The sequence below is a fragment of the Pisolithus orientalis genome (genome assembly GCF_024613125.1).
Source record: "Pisolithus orientalis strain OTSU chromosome Unknown F5J12scaffold_11, whole genome shotgun sequence".
In the NCBI taxonomy this organism is placed as follows: Eukaryota; Fungi; Basidiomycota; class Agaricomycetes; order Boletales; family Pisolithaceae; genus Pisolithus; species Pisolithus orientalis.
The window spans coordinates 621268-629153 of NW_026260792.1; positions in this window are offsets into that span (position 1 = coordinate 621268).

Genomic DNA, 7886 nt, shown 5'->3' on the forward strand with positions numbered 1-7886 from the left:
AAGTGACGATCCAGCATCCCCAAATACCATACATACACTCTCGAGCTCTTCACAGAGCACCAGAACGCTCTCGCAAGTCATGGTGGGGCCTGAATCTTCCTCCTCTTCACTGTCTGAATCCACCTCGATCATGTCCCCACTTCGCAGCAGCCAGTTCCTGACGAACAGAATCTGCAATTGCCTTATCAGTTAAGTCACCAGTGCCAGTACTGCTTGTCTCTTCGTTCTTCAGCAGGGTCCACCAGCTCCTCCAGTGTGGACGGCTCAAATACACGATTCCATTGCTGGAGATGCCTGACAGATGTCATTAGAGTTGTCTCGGCATTAGATAACTGGCCAGGGGGTGGTTTTGTGAGTGCAGGGATGCAAATTTTGAGGCCTGTGTGACAAGCAGCAGCATCAGCAAGTGGTTCAATGGCCTTCACAGCTATAGCAACATCTCCTTCAGCATCCATAACCGCTGTGAGAGCTGGACACCAATCTGTGTCAACATAGGAATTCCCAAGGCAAGCTTCCAAATGAGCTTCTGCTTCGGGCAAGTTCATTTCTGTTGTCACAAATTCATGAATAATTTGCCACCCAGTGGAATCAGCATGAGCTGGATGTGAACTTGATGTGGCCTGCATATTTGGGCTTTCTCTAGCATTGGTGCGAGAGTCAGCAACTTTGCAGATCTTGTTTGCAGGTAACAATGAACTCATGGCTGAATTTCTGTGTGGTCCCAACAGTGCTTGATAGTGTCTTGTGAGACAGCATTCCATGCAGACTTTGCCATTAGCATTGCTTCAAGGAGATCGATCTTGAAAATTTCTTGTGTGCCTGCTTCATCAAGTTCAACAGCACGGGCACAAAAATTGCAGCGGTAAATAGCTTTGAAGCAACGAATAATTCTGGCATCACAAGGTTGTACAAACGAGGTTAAATTTGGTTTGAAAAACTCAATCTTGATGTTTGTTGGCTCGTAATTGATTTTATGGCCAGGGAAGTTGTCAATTGATAACAAAACATAACGGTTTTGCCATTTCATTCTGAGGTCGAATTTCTTTACCCACCTTAATGAATAAATAGGAGTTTAATATATTTCAATTTTTGAATGATAAGGTAAGGGACTTACTCCTCAAATAATGCAGCCATCATCCAAGCTTTCTTGTTGAACCAATAATAAAATCCCTGTTGCTTGGGGGTCAGGTTCTTGAAGCAGCAGGGCTTTCCAAATTTCCCAATAAAGAATGGCTCTAACTTTTCACTACCATCAGCATTGCAAGCATATTATGACGCTGCATCTGTAACATTAAACAAACAAAAATAAAACAGCTGATTGTGTGACTTTTGCAGCACTGCTCCTGCGCAACTTTTTATACTACCCCTGCATAATTTTTAACACAGCCACCTTGTACCACTTTGCACTAGCTAGGAGGGCAGATAAAATAGATAAACGTAGGCAGGATGTGAACACAGTTCGTCGGCACCCTCCCCAGTCATCCCACCCAATCCATGAGGCTGTGATGCCCCACAGGGCCCACTCGAACGCTCGACCCCCTCCCTGCCCCTCCTGCCTGGTGGCGGGATTGCTCCTTCGGCAAATTCCCATGGCATCGCCACCTGCAAATTCATGTGACCGCACTCCACGCCACAAGTCATCACTGGCCTAGCAAATTTGGGCCTGTTTCTTGGCAAAATACCCATTATTACATGGGTTATGTACAGTAGCATCGAAACGAGTCCCAAGGAACGGGTGAGGAGTGCATGTAGCCCTGACTCACTTGCTCCCCCATGCACATGCCCTGCTTAGTCAGTAGCTGTGGGCACAGCCACCTGCAAATTTTCTGCGCATTACTGCAAAAGTTGTGCAATCAGCTGTTTTATTTTTGTTTGTTTAATGTTACAGATGCAGCATCATACAAGCAAGGCTGATTGTGAGGTGGAATTTTTCCTTCTTTTTGCCACTCATCTGCTTCATGGCAAGACCTCGATCAGGTGGAGCACTGACAGTAGCTTCAAATCAGCAATTGGTCAGCAATAATTGAGTATGACTTACTAGGGGAAGAAACCAGTCTCGTCGAAGTTAAAGCGATCTCTTGGTGCAAACTTAGCCAATATTGGGCGAAATCGAGCCTGTTCTGCTTCAACTGCTTCTAAGTCAACTGAGCCAGCCTCACCATGCCTCCTGCACTCTCGAAGATTGTATGCCTTGCAAAAAGATGGAATCCATCCTTCTCCAAGCAGCCTCTCGTTCTCTGGTACATTGAACTCCTTTTCAAACTTGGCTCACTTTTCTTGAAGCATGGGCCCTGACACTGTCTCACTCCTGTTCTCCATATGGTAAACCCAAAGAATGAGGGCTCGCTCTACATCTGGTCTGGTTACAATACGAGGGCGCTTTGAAGACAGTGCATTAGGATTGTGGTTAATACGAGCTTCTAATGTCTGTCAGCCATGGAGTTTATGTGATAGAGTAGCTTGTGTGAAGATGAGAGCCCCTGACTTCAGGGTTTGAAAGTGCTCAACAACTTGCTTTTGTGGAAGAGCTGGGTGAGCATCAACATAAGCAAAGACAATCATCCAGTCACTGAGAGTGAGGTTTGACCGTGTGGTGGACTGTGCCAGCTGAGCAGAAGTAGCAGGGCTCAGAGCAGCATCCAGTGCCTTTCTTGGCTTCTTTGCAGGTTGGTTGTCCTGGTGGGGATTGCGGGCTCTTGGTTTGCACTTCTCAGAAGGCATCATTGATGTTGGTAATTACTGTAACCTTAACCTCAGATTGCATTCATTAAGTATCTGATTGCAGGACAATGTGTTGTCGGACAATGAGCTGTCCCATCCTGCCAAATTGGATATATCATAATGTATATTTCTCACACTGTTCCAATACAGTATACATTATCCAAAATTATCCAAATTCCCTGCTGCCCACAATGGGACTGACGAAAAGTCAATACAATATGAGAATTATACATTACAACCTCTTGCATTATGAGCAAGTCAACTGTACTCTCAAATGTCTGCTCATCGAGGCCACTGATCGGCATGTAATGATTCGGGGAAGAACTACTAGGGACGACTTCATGTCTGCGGGATTGAAGGATGGAATTGCAAACAAATCTGAAGTCTGGAATTGGCATCACATTGAGTAGGAGCTAGTGTCCGTTTCGGCAGCACCCCCACAGTCTACATCAGACAATGATACTTTAACAGTATAATTCGTGCCTTCAGGGTACATATATTGGGGTTTATCTCAGGGCCCCGAGTGTGCTCATATGGAGCATATGGAATTCACCCACTTAATAGCATGTGACTCTTCGACCCGAGCAAACCACATTCGTCACTCGCCCCAGTTATGTATCTGGGAATGTGACATCTTAAGATAGGTTCCACTTCGTCTTCATCTTCTATTGAGAAGGTCAAGCAGTAGCCTGCCCCCATAGCAAGCTTGCTTGCACTGTACTAGTTGCAAAAATTGCGCTGGCAATGCCCCGAGGCAAAGCATACTCTGTACTTTCTCGCCTGCTACCATTATGGTGTGCACCGCCATCGGTACTTGAGATATCCGATCATCTGCAGAATGTGATTAATCGGTTTGGAAGATACCCACCCTTGCAAGGAAAGCACCTTCCAAGGGGAATATTGGCTCATTTCTTACTCGCACTGAACTTTTTGGCTAAGTGATTACCCGCCCTTTACCAGCTAGATTCAGTTACCAAATGACATGTCTGATTTGATCTGACTTGGTAGGTGGCACCTGTTTTGAACTATGTTTCACCCGTCAGTTCATTGACATTACATGTTGTTGGAGTGAAACGACCCCTGTCCTTACTTGGACTTAGGCACGTGATCGTGTTGCTTACATAAGCTGTTAGAGCGCACCCATACACTAGTAAAATTTACCTAGTCCCTCAGTAGCTTGACAGACTACTGAGGGTGAGTACACTTCTACATAGATAGAATATCCTTACTAATTTGTATAGTTCCCTACAGGTACTATACTCAATATAAGTAGCTTGACAGACTACTGAGGTTCCCTACAGATTCCTCTCTGGGTTTCCCCTCTGCAACCCCACAAACTCCTTCACATGTTGGTGAAACTGACAGTGGCAGAGAGATGTGGCCCTCTCTTTCTCTGAACTACTAGCAGATCTCCCATTCATAACTCAACAGGAACAATGGAAGCTACCCCTTGTGCCCAAGAACATTCCCTCAATTGGAGAGTGTCAGCCACATGTCCAAACATACATTCAAGGTGTCCACATTGAATGGAATGGTATTCCATCAGTGGCAAAACTATCCATTTGTGTATCACCATGATTCTTTGCGCCCTATGTATGTATATAAAATGAGTAGGATTCAGATCAGAAATCAGTCAACATCAGACATCACCTACATTGCCCTACATGAATGTCAGCTATTCCCTTGTTAACCCTCTCCAAGTTCCAACCTTTGTCTGCAGAAAGCAATGAAGAAGAAGATAGCTGCTGCTCTTGATGTGATGGAGAATCAGGAAATCACCTTCATTTGGAATTCGAGCTACAGTGTCATTCACAATGCCAAGACATCAGCAACTTGGTGGGCTGAAGCCCAGTAGTCATGGAGACAGTGCCGCCCCCAACCTTTACTGGGTGGCAATGTTTGAGTCCAAGAACAAACAAATTATCCCACCCCCCCTCATTCAGGCTTCTTTTGTGATGGAACCGAACACTGCAACTGCAGTAGTGGGATTACGGGTAGTGTTAGAGGTGAGTAAGATATGATGTGTTATGCTTCCATCAGGGGTCCTTCCTTTTTCAGCTCTTAGCAGTCATGTGCATCATGTGCCTTGTCGTGTCCCTCATAATCGTTGCCATCCTAGGGGCTCGAATGCTCCAGGGAACGTTCAGATCTCCCACTGTCAAGGTATTTCCAATACCAGTCGAGACTGCGTTGCCACTGTGATCAGGCATTTCACCACCCTCTCTGATGGACAACTTGTTCACTTCTTGTTCCATTGACTCGTCCCTGACTTTTTTATATTGCTTATATGTTGTACTATAGCTCCAGTGTCAGGCTCCTTGCTGCAGCATTGATTGTGCCAGCTGGTACAGCCTTTGTTGCCTCCCTACTCCCATCTTTGACACCATATGACTCTTATTTATTTCAGTGATCAGTTTGTTGACTGCTGCAGATACGTGTCATGACTGCTGTGGTACTCATACTTAGGGGTATATAATCCTACGTACTTTGTCCTGTATCTGCAGTTTTTTGATAGCTTGCAACTGAGCTTCATCCCTTTGCTTTTTCCTTGTTCTCTCTCCACACGAACAACCTTAGGGACTCACCAGCAGACAGAACCTCTGTCAGGATCAAGTAATAACTCAGCCATAGGGGTTACAACAAGTTTGGCCCATAGACTCCCACCTCACACGCTTCGTGCCTATTCCATTTGAAGAAGTCACTGCACTTGGGCATAACAAAATCAAAAAACTCCACACAGCTTTCAGGACTCGTTGACCTCTTTGTGAAAGTCTACTTGTCCCTGGTTACTGAACTTCAACAAACCAATTCCTTATCTTGTCAAAGGCTTGTTGGTCTCCCTCAGTGCAAAGACTAACTTGCCCCTTTACATTCTGCTCCTCAACTCGAATAACAAAGTTGATAACAAAATTGAGAAGCATCCCTCTACCCTCAATCAAATCCACCACTCTACAGGCAGCCACTAGGCTTTAATAGATTGCCTCCCTAGAGTTCGCACTCGTGTCTCCCTATGCATAAAGCCACTCATGCACCATCATCAGACCTATTGCTGACAGGTTTCTTTTGAGAAATAAATCCTCCCTCAGCCTTTGTTATCACTTCCCATTAAAGTGTCTGCCCCTCAGAAATTGAGACCTCCAGTCCTGCCTCGACCAAATCCTCTTGGGCTTGGAAGGAACCCACCGCTTCTGCCTGTCCTGTTAGGAAGACTAGGACCCTCAGGTTACCTCGACAAACCCCTGCTTATCTTATCTATCCCAGTTTAGGGATTCGGAAGTCATGCTTAGTTCAGAAGAAGAAGATGATCAGAAGTCTGATACTTTGCTAGGATCAGTCCTCAAGGAAGAACAAGAAGCATGCAAGTTACCAGATATGTCCATGACACTCAGTCATGGAGAGTCGGTTCCTAAAATGCCCCCGAGGACCATTTTGGAAGAGGAACTGAGACAGAAGTTGGAAGATCAAAGACTCGCTATGGCAGAAGAACTTCGCAAGGCAATGCATGCCTGGAATAGTGACCCCTTTCCAACAGGAATGCCTACAGACTTGGCACTATGCAAATGGTATGCCAGGAACTTCAGAAAGGTAATTCCCCCAGAGGGCCCTGTTGGTGGGTCCCATAAGGGTAAGGCCCCAGCCAATCCTGATGACCAGTATGAGTACCACCCACCCAGTGGAGGTCAGGAGTTTAACGTTGGATGTCCTGGAGAATACGATGGAAGCCACAATGGGCTTCAGACCTGGGTCACACAGGTCGAAGGATACTTGAACCTGAACAAGCATGTGTACAATTTGGAATCAGCTCAAGATTTTGTTTGCCCTCATGTATATGACTAAAGGCACTGTGGTTTTGTTCACTGAAAATTATCAAAATGAAAACAAGCTTCTTGACGGAACCATCTACTGCACCAACACCTTCCAGATGTTCATGGAACATCTCAAAGCTACTTTCGAGTCAGGCGACCAAACCACTCTGGCAATACTTCACCTTTCAGATATTACTCAAGGAAAATGAGAATTGGAAGCCTATATTGCTGAATTTACAGGGCTTGTTAACAAGGCTCAACTAAAGGAAGAATCACATGAAGCAGGGATTTTCTTCAGAAAAGGATTGAACAAAGAGTATCGTGACTGGGTTCTCAATTCTGGATGCACCCCTTCCATGGTCATAGAGTGGATACAGTGCGTGGGAGAAGCTCAAACCATGATCGTGACGAAGCATATCCTAGAAGGGAAGGAATCTTGGTATGAACACAAATTCATTCATTACTGCAGAGGTTCCTGAGATTCTGATGCGATGGACATCAACAAATGCAAACAGAATGTTAGATGTTCCAGGTCAGAAATTAAATGCTTCAATTGTGGAGCTGAAGGTCACTACAAGCATGACTGCAAATCCAAGAACAAACTACCTCCTACTATTTGCGTGGTCCTCAAGGAGGACAGAAGCAAAGTTGCTTATATCGGAAATCACGAAGCCATGGAGGAAGAAAGAAAGAAGTTTGGAGTGGATTTTTAAAGAGGACCGATGATATTCCTGCTATGGTCAGTCCTGTTTCCTTGTTGTCTGCTAAATGTACTTCTATAGATGATGAATCAACCATGCGATCCTGTTTGCCAATTGGAAGAATCATCTTGCCAGACTATAATGCAGGAGTAGTTGCATGCATTGATTCAGGAGCTGAGGTCTCCTTGATATCGGAATGCATCGTTCAGCAACTTGGTATTATGACATACTGCATCAAAAGCAAATTCAAAACAACCTCGTTTACTGGAAAGGATGTGGAGTGGGTTACAAGAAAGGTTACCCTCCAGATAATCATCAAGAACCGGGTAATTTGGGTCAAGTGTTACATCGGGCCCTTGGTAGGAAAGGAACATATTCTTCTTGGAATGCCATTCCTTAAAGAATTCAAACCATGCATGAACTGGGAAACCAGAAAAATCTCATGCTGGGATGACAGGTATGTACCAACTAAAGAAACCAATGCTTACATTAAACAGGTTGTCCCTTCTTACAAGGGACAAGCGACCAGACCTCCTAAGGAGAGGTTGGAAAAACAGGAAACGGGTCAAGTACCTGTTACAGTTAAAAAGACTACTCTTTCTACAGAACTAGAGGCAGCCCTTGCCATGAACAAGGAGGAAGTTCAACTTCCAGAAGA